Source organism: Engystomops pustulosus, chromosome 1, assembly GCF_040894005.1.
Source record: "Engystomops pustulosus chromosome 1, aEngPut4.maternal, whole genome shotgun sequence".
NCBI lineage: Eukaryota > Metazoa > Chordata > Amphibia > Anura > Leptodactylidae > Engystomops > Engystomops pustulosus.
Genome location: NC_092411.1, coordinates 7,782,586 through 7,792,838, shown reverse-complemented (window position 1 = coordinate 7,792,838; position 10,253 = coordinate 7,782,586).

Below are 10,253 nucleotides of genomic sequence, written 5' to 3'. Positions count from 1 at the left end.
TATGTAACAGATCAGGAAGTAACTGCAGGACTTTATATGGATATTGGTGGTGTATGAATACGTATCCTTATCTGTACACCCCTTGGCTTCTCCAGGGCCTCTCTACAGAAGAAGACTTGGTATCCCCAAGATGTTGCCATTGAAAAGCAATAAAATTGTCTTAATTTTTTTCCATTTATTATTCAATATACAGGCGGTCCCCTACTTAACGACACCTGACTTACAGACGACCCCTAGTTAAAGATGAACCTCTCTGCCCACTGTGACCTCTGGTGAAGCTCTCTGGATGTTACTATAGTCCCAGGCTGCAGTGATCAGCTGTAAGGTGTCTGTAATGAAGCTTTATTGATAATCCTTGGTCCCATTACAGCAAAAAATGTTGTAAATCCAATTGTCACTGGGACAAAAAAAAAATTTGTCTGGAGCTACAATTATATAAAATACAGGTCCAACTTACATACAAATTCAACTTCAGTACAAACCCGAGGAATCTTGTACAAAACCTGGGGACTGCCTGTATTAATATTCGTCCAATAATTTTATGCAAAAATAAACCCCTGACTTTTCCATTTTCCATGTTCCATTTTCCAAAAGTTGGCTTTGTTTAACATCATAATTCCCAAGACACATAGAACCGAACTGCATGGTGTATTGAAGAGTAATATTGAGGAGACCTGAACCCCGAACTTTGTTGGGAACCCCGACTTCGTCAGGATTGGCGTTCCTCCCCAAAATGACAGATCACGTGCGGCCATAGTGTTTTTAATTGCCACAATCGCAAGTGTTTCTGGTAGGGGTTCAAGTTTGGTATAAACATAGACGCTTCCCATAGAACGACAAAAGGCAGAGATCTAGAAAACCCTGAGAAATTGATACAGGAACATATTGGAAAATTGTATGAATTTTCCTTACATAAACAATATCAATTGTTTGCTGAAACTGGACAACCCCTTTAAGGAGGGTGGGTGGGCAGGGACATTTTGAAAATGTGTAAAAAAAGATGTTCTGGAATAGATCGACTGGTTTGGTTTTAATCCTGCATCATGTCATAAGGCCTCTTGTAGGTCATGCTTGATGTCAAGGGAACTGCCTTACAAGGAGCTAAAAGAGGCGTGGTTTACCTTATCCCATCCTGGAAAACTTTGCATATTTTCCCAGACTCCCCTAGTGGAGCGTCAATGGCTATAAGACTCAACCCGCCTACATGGTGACCTTAATTGGCAATCTCCGTTAGGAGAACTCTTACTTCCCGACCCTAAAAAAAATGAAAGAGACAAGGTAGGAGCATTTTATCTATAGGGGTTACATACCAATATCCAGGTCTATTGGAGCAACACCGGTTCGGACCGATTTGATTCAGACTGGAACAGAATCTTTTGAAAAAATTGAAAAAGCTTCAGTGAATCAAATCTTGGATGATTTGCTCATCTCTAATAATAATAATAATAATATTATGATCATACTAATGAATAATATTTAAATAATACTTATACAGGCGGTCCCCTACTTAAGGACACCCAACTTACAGACAACCCATAGTTACAGACAGACCCCTCTGACCTCTGGTGACCTCTCTGGATGTTACTATAGTCCCAGATCGCAATAATCAGAAGTAAGGTGTCTGTAATGAAGCTTTATTGATAATCCTTGGTCTCATTATAGCAAAAAATGTTTAAACTCCAATTATCACTGGGGCCAAAATTTTTTATGTCTGGATCTTCAATTATAAAATATACAGTTTCGACTTACATACAAATTCGACTTAAGAACAAACCTCCGGACCCTATCTTGTATGTAACCGGGGGACTGCCTGTAATACATTATTTCCCACATCACTATATTCTTCCACACTTTCCATAAAATCAGCTCAGATAAATTCAAATGCTAAGACAAGCTTCTCGCTCATAAGAGCTTACAATCTATGACAAATTTCCTTTAACGGAAAGGAGCGCGCACTAACATCGAGCTAACCCGAAAATAAAATTCTTCATCAACGTGTGGAATGTGGGAAGTTACAGCAATGGCCCCGCTCCTGTTCATTCCCAATCTGCTGCCCGATCGGTGCAGTGGTGGAGCCCGGAATGGAATCTGTCAATCTGTATTTGCATAAAGTACATAAACATATGCCGATCCTGCAAAGAGACTTTATGTGTCAAAGCAGATGCTCCGTCAAAGCTGTCGATTCAGCTCTGCACCTTTTTACAGCCGAAGCTCTAAACCTTAAGGCTGATTAGATTTTTTTTCATTGTCTTTATTTTTTCTAGTTGAATCGAAAGGAACCGAAAGATTAGAAGAACCTAACGTAGGTTTATTTCATCAAGGAGCATCATATCTGTATCTGACCCTAATGTGTTTCTAGGTTGTTATAAGTTAGGGAGCCTTTAATAAGATCGACTGTAAGTAGTGATGTGCAGACCCGATCCATTCCATCTGCAGGTCCCCAAAGTTTGGGTACAGGTGTAAACCTTTTAAATGCTAGAACAGGATATGGGCTAACTTGTTGTCACTGGTCAACCCCTTTAAGTTCCCTTGTTGAAGATTTTACATTGGTCTCCAGAAGCTTTTAAGGGATTGTCCCAAGTAAAATTTTCATCCCTTGTTTACAGAATAAGGAAGTAACATATTGATCGGCTAAGGTTCCACCAACAAAGCCCTCACTGATCAAAAGAACAGGTCCAGTCGCGATCCAGTGGCGCGTTCTCCAACGCTGATTCGGGTTCTGCCGGGATTCACTAAGGTCGTGAGCCCGATGTCCACATGGGAATTCACCTCCTCCGTCTTGGTGTATGTGAGTGCTATTTTCGCGACACAAATTTTTATTTAAATTCTGCGTTTTTTCCGAATCCGTCGGGTTTTCCAACGGCAACGCCCCCCCCCCCCATATCTGTCGCGTGAAAGCCGATTGGGTGCGCCAAATCCCGGGGCAATTCGGTGCAAATCGGAAAAACGAGATTCGGACCCTTAGTAAAAATGCCCCATTGTTTCCGCCCCCTCAATTGAAAGAGCAACAGGTTGCAGGAATGCTTTGATTCATTCTCTATTCTCTATCTATTCATTTTCTAAGGTAATAGCCTGGCACGGGGCAGATTAAAGGATAACATGGCCCCCATAAAAAAAGATAGAGGAATGGTTGGACAATCAATGAAAAGAGTGTTGGTAATATTTTATTTATTGTTAATAATAATAATAATAATAATAATAAATCTTGGGGCAAACCCCCCCCCCCCCTTTAGGATACAGAACAGAACACATTGGTCAATATTGTGCTAATACTATATAAGTACAACATTACTACTAATTAATAATATAGGAACATATAATAGAGTATTAACTTAATCAGGTAGACTCCAAAAATTGTAAAAAATATCAATGTTTTTTGTGTTTTTCTTTCTTGGTTTAAATACGAAACACTTTACAGCTTTTTGTTATTAAATATTTCCGCAGTAATGTTCATAACTTCAGCTAATTTGGTTATTATCCATTAAACCCGAAATGTATTTTCAATTTTTTTTTTTTTTTTAGAGAATCAATTAAAAAAAACAAAATGAATACAAATGGAATACATTCATTTGACTGACACATGTTTATACTTTAATGCAAAAGAGGCTCTTATTATGCGAACGGGTACAGTTCATTTGTATTCCCATGTAAATTCTAATTAACTATACCAAAGACTGATGCAGTATTTAATTGTTTGAAAAACAATATTTTCTTATCTTTCTTGGTACGATCCAAACCATAAAGATTTGTCAGAGAAAAAAAAAACACTAATTATGTTTCATTACAAGCTTTGCTTTCTACCTCATTACCGAGTGTGTCACCTTCGTTTAGGTAGAAACTTACAAAATCTAAGTAATTATGGCCAAAAAAAGTAAAACATTAGTAAATATTTCATTATATTCATTTGAACCCTTTTCACAATTCTTGTGCTGATTTATTACCATATTTTTTAAAGTGTAATAATCTTGCTAAAAAGTGTCTTATAGCCCTAAGGTCAGGAGGGTCCAGCATTTTCAGACCCCTCTAACTTCTGTCCTGGAGATTTCTTTTCCAATTTGTAGAAATGTTTTAATGTTTATGAAAAAAAGGCAATGAAAAGGTTTTTTTTAAAGGGGGACTTGTCAGCAGAGGGCTATTTTTATCAGGGGACATGTTGTTATAAAATAACAATATGACTAATATATGATTTAAAAAATGTCTGTGTTATATGGTGTTTGATATAAAGTATTTGGCACTTTCCCTGGCTCCCTGCCAGATGCTTCAGTCTGAGTACCGAATAGGAAAATTTCAAATGACAATTTCCGTCTGCTCTATAATATATGCACTGCTTTCCCACATCTTCTGCTTGCACTGAGATGCCAGAGATTGCCTGCAGTGAGCTTACACGTCATTGTGGGGCAGGGGAAGGGGAAGGAGGAGCAGGAGCCAGCAGTGCCAAGCAGAGCAGTGAATATATTATAGAGCAGACGGAAGTTGTCATTTGAAATTTTCCTCTATGGTACTCAGACTGAAGCATCTGGCAGGGAGCTAGGTAATGTTCACATGCTTTATTTCAAACACCATATAAAGAAGACATTTTTAAATACATATTTGACATATACAGTACTTTGTCTATAGCAACCGACCCCTGATAAAAATAGCCCACTGCTGACAGATTCACTTTAAAGATTCTTGTAAATTTTTACAATTGCTGTTTAGTTTTTATAGAAAAGTTATTGAATATGATTCATGAACTACTCAAAGACTACTACAGCTGTATAGCAGGATATATATATATATATATATATATATATATATATATATATATGAAACAGTTTGAAGTGATTTATTCCTTCTTTTATTTCTGAATGGAACAGTCTTCTGGTTGCACATATGTACTGCTTCTGTTTACGACTATGATTTACTTACCCGGTCCATTCGCGATCCAGTGGCGCGTTCTCTGCGGAGGATTCGGGTCCGGACGGAATTCACTAAGGCAGTTCCTCCGACGTCCACCAGGTGGCGCTGCTGTGCGGAAGTTCCTCGAGGCCCGCTGGAATGCACTCAAGTGCACTGGCCTATTCCAGGTGAAGGTAAGTGCAAGTCCCGCGACACTTTTTGTTTTTTAAATGCGGCGGTTTTTCCGAATTCGTTGGGTTTTTGTTCGGCCACGCCCCCCGATTTCCGTCACGTGCATGCCAGCGCCGAGGCGCCAAAATCCGATCGCGTGCGCCAAAATCCCGGGGCAATACAGAGAAAATCGGCGCAAATCAGAAATATTCGGGTAACACGCCGGGAAAACGCGAATTGGGCCCTTAGTAAATGACCCCCTATGTGTACAATGCTGGCAAGTGACAACTTATTAGGTTTAGCCTCTGGCAGGAAAATGCAAAAGTCTAACAAAGAGGTATATTGTATTAAACCGCTAGTTTTGCTGAAAAAACCCAACAGTAACAGTAACAGCCATCGCGAGAATGCCGGTGTATGATAAATAATAATAATGATTAGTGCCACCCAATGAGAGCCATTTTTCTTAGGAACAATTGTATAACAATTGTATAATTGTGCCTAATTTGTGACTCTTCCCCTTGCCCTGCAAAGTTAGCCACACAATAATATGTTGCACCTGATATATCTATAAAATCCCCATGTGGAAGTTTTAAAATGTGGTAATTTTGGCACAAATTGTGCTTAAAAAGTCGTCAGTAACCTCCAGTCCTAATCAGGAATAGCAAAAACTTTAGAAGTGGTTAACGAAGAGTTTGTGACTTTTGTTCAGAGGCTTCAGGGACCTTAACCTGGAACTTTCATAATAGGCATGAACATTGCCGGGGGAACCGATATTCAAGTTCAGATCCTGTGTTCGGGTTTGGCCACCTGACGCGGACATGTTGAACAGCCAATGGACGTTCCAAGTAACCAGCCAAGGTTAGATGTTAGGGGTGTCAAAGGGTTCAGGCCGCCTGACTGGGAATTACTGCTAGATTGGTGCTAGATTGGCGTCTGAACAGACATTCTGGCTAATGTTAGCCCTAACAACTAAAGTATGTGGCACTTTCCCTGGCTCCCTGCCAGATGCTTCAGTCTGAGTCCCGAATAGGAAAATTTCAATATCAGGGCTCCTTGACCCTGTTTGACCACCAATCTGACAATTTGTCTGGGTCAGGTGGCCAAACCCAAATGGAAACTTGAGAATCAGGTCCACTCAACTTGTGACTTGCCCTATGTTACAGGTTGTATCCTTGTGTTATTTAGGGATTTTCAGGAGAAACGAACCCCTCGCTTGTGGCATGGGTGTCGTTATTGGGATAAAGGGGTAGTAGTCACTGAAGCCTAAGGCATCTTTGACATATAAGAAGATTCCAGTATCATAAATGGCACGGGAGGTGTGGGGTCCCATTGCAGGTCTTACTTGGGGGTTTCAGCAGTGACTACCTACCACAGAAACATCTACTATATGCATCTCAAGTATATAAACAGTACAGCAAAGGGTTAAATGAGTAAATACATTTAGGATTTTACTTTTTGAGCAGAATTCTCAGGGCAACATTGGCAATTTCACCTTCTATAGTAAAGATATGGATTGAATCTGATTAACGTAATCCTCGTTCTTATACCTTATGCAAAGAACCTAACGGAGAAGTCTCTGATGTAAGTGAAAGATCCCATCAATAGCGATAATGAGACCTTTTCATGAGAAATTTATCAAAGATGAATCCTAAATGAGGGCACAAAACCTTATACAGGGTGTACTGGATAACGGCTTGTCACGATTTTTTGGGGGAAAATATTATGTCTAAAATTTAACCACTTAGTCTTAGTCTAAAATGTTAAACTTCTCAAAAATAGTTTAACATAAAGTTTCAATGATAATGGTGAAAGATGGAGGATCCTAAGGAGAACATCGAAAGCCAGGAATGCTCACAATGGGGGTCATTTACTAAGGGCCCGATTCGCGTTTTCCCGACGCGTTACCCGAATATTTCCGATATGTGCCGATTTTCCCTGAATTGCCCCGGGATTTTGGCGCACGCGATCGGATTTTTGCGCACCGGCGCTGGCATGCACACGACGGAAATCGGGGGGCGTGGCCGAACGAAAACCCGACGGATTCGGAAAAACGGCCGCATTTTTTTTAAAAAAAATCTGTTGCGGAGCTTGCACTTACCTTCACTCTGCCCGGCTCGGTGAACTCCTGTGCGTTCTGATGCTTTTCAGCGCAGCAGTGCCACATGGTGGACGGCGGAGGAACTACCTTAATGAATCCCGTCCGGACCCGAATCCAGCGAAGAGAATGCGCCGCTGGATCGCGAATGGGCCGGGTAAGTAAATCTGCCCCATTCTGTTCACATTACATTGGACTATATGCATATGTATGGCATCAGGAATTCAATGATGAATGCCAGCTCTCCTCTGTTTAATATAACAGAGATATAGGGGGATATTTATCATACGCTGGCGCTCGTGCGCCAGCGTATGATAGCCCCACCGCTGTGAAATCGCAGCCCGATACATAAAGAGGCCTGATGTATCAGGCTGCCAGCCGCGCAGCGTTTATCCTACGCCAGGCAGGGCCTGTCGTAGAAAAAAACGCAACCGGCGACTTTTCACATATGGAAAGTCGCCGGCAGCAGCGAGTGCGCAGCCGTCCGGCCGTGCCCCCCGCTCGTCCAGCCGTGCCCCCCCCCCTTCACGCCCCTTCACGCCCCACTGGCGTGAAGGTGGCGGATTGGGGAAAATAATCGCAAAAGCTAGCAATAAGCTAGCATTTGCGATTATTTCAGGGCCTCTGCGCCACTGGCGGTGCGCAGAGGTCCTGATAAATATCCCCCATAGAGCTTTCTTCTGCAACCAGAGATCATTAACCCCTGAAATCCAGTAATTTAATTAGAACACAACAACTGAGGGATTAATTTCACTTTATTTTCCATTCAAAATATATGAATTGGTTCAGAAATTAAAGCCAATACAAACCTGTCACATTTTGTAACTACAAAGCTAATATTTTCCCTAGGGAGTCTGAAAAATAGTAAAAAAAAAAAAAAGTGAAAAAAAATTTCAATAAAAAAACATACAACTTCAAATCAACCCCCTTTCCCTAGAACTGATCTAAATATAAATAAACAGTAAAAATCATAAACACATTGGGGCAGATTTATCAAGCTGTCTGAAAGTCAGAATATTTTTAGTTGCCCATGGCAACCAATCACAGCTCCCCTTTAAAATATTCATGAGCACCAGTAAAATGAAAGCTGAGCTGTGATTGGTTGCCATGGGCAACTAGAAATATTCTGACTTTCAGACAGCTTGATAAATCTGCCCCATTAGGTATCGACATGTCTGAAAATGCCCAATCTATCAAAATATAATAGCATTTTTTTCCACTGCGTTTAGCCTCCTAACTTTTTTGCCATTTTTAAAAATATAAAAAAATTGAATAAAAAGTTATCAAACAGTCATACAGTTCTAAAAATAGAAGCATTGAAAACGTCATCAAAAGTCACAAAAAATAACACTACCCACAGCTCCGTACACCTAAGTATGAAAAAGTTATTAGCGCCAGAATAATATAATAGTAGACCTGTCATTTGCGGCATACAGTGAAAGCCCACAAGAAAACGGAGCAAATGCGTTTTTTCACCATTTTCACTGCATTTGGAATTTTTTTCCAGCTTCCCAGTACACGACATGGAATACTTAATCTTCTTATGTTATCTTCTTTGTTATCCATGGCAACCTACCTTTTAAAATCAACTTTTAAAATTATGTTAATGAGCCCTCAGAGCTCCTCAGTTCTGCAGCTTCATGGGCTGCTACAATAATCAGATCAGGTTTCCCCCACCCATGTACTTCTGGCTACTCCATCAGGGGAGGAGGGATAGACAAGGGTGTTGGGTTTTAGACATATTCTGCTCACTGTAACAGCCCATGAATCAGCACTGGTAACACCCCCACACAGCTTAATTTTAAAAGTTGATTTTAGAAGTAAGTAGGCCTTTTAAAACTAGATTAAAAAATATAAAAGGATATTGTGTCTTGAGGGTAAAACTAGACTGCCTATGGAGGGGTTCCATGAAATTGAAATAAATAAGTGATACCTTCTTTCTATGAATTTACACCCCCCCCCCCCCTCTCTAGCCCAAGGATCAATCCAGTGGTGACTCAGTGGCCATTTTGTAACTCCTTTTTTATGAATCCTGCATTCAGACGGCTGTAGGGGAAGCATATACGGCCGATATATATACATCGTATATACGCCCCCCACAGGCCGGCAATGGGGGTACGGTGCCGCATGGAGCGGTACCGTGCAGCACATGTGCGCCACCTTACCGTTCTGTAGCTGGGAGAAAGATAGGGCATGTCCTATCTTCTTCCGGAATATGGCGCCGTGTGCCATGTTTCTTTATGAAGGGGGCAGGGGTGAGCTCTGCTCACCCACTCCTCTCCCTGGCACCAACGCATGCCCGCTTTACTACGGTACGGCAGGCATACTTCGTCTGGATGCAGCCTTACAGGGTATAAAACCCCAGAACGCTCATACAAGCTTCTACAACTACCTACTTGGAGACATGAATAGGGATGAGCAGACCCAAACTATAGTGTTCCCACTCACCCCGACCTGTAACAACCACAATCGGTGCTGGCCACTTAAATGGCAGTGTCACAGCGGCTACCGGCATTTTTCAAAGAAGCATTGCCCCCGATAAAGACAAGGTGCCGGCCCCAATCCTGGGTGTTACCAGTGGTGTTCGGGATGTTCGGCCAAACTTGGCGAATACAACACATTCTCCATTTCACTGGTTAATCCTTCAATAAGAGGACAATATAAGAGTATTCCAGTGGGTCCACCCAATTTATTTACCTAAAGAATAATTTACATTTTAGAAAGATACATGAAAGTCATTAGCTGGAAGAAAACTTTCAATTTTTAGCCTGAAAATATGTTTCCTTTTCTTGTGTTAATTACGACTAATTAAATGAAAAATAATCCCAACTTCTTGTGGCTCACATCGTCTACTCTTCCATTTATTAACGTAATGGCTTCTACAAAAATTTCTCCTGGCAGGATTAATCAACGAGACAGATCCATACTTATTGTGTTTCCAACAGGACGAGAGATTCTTAAATTGCCTTCATCGGGGATGACAACGTCCTGATGATTGACAGCATAATTATGACAGATTTGTGCAAATGTTGTCCTGTCATTCACTTGAGAAGCTTAAAATAAATTAACCATGGCAAACCGAGCCGGAATGAAGGACATCGAAGAGACT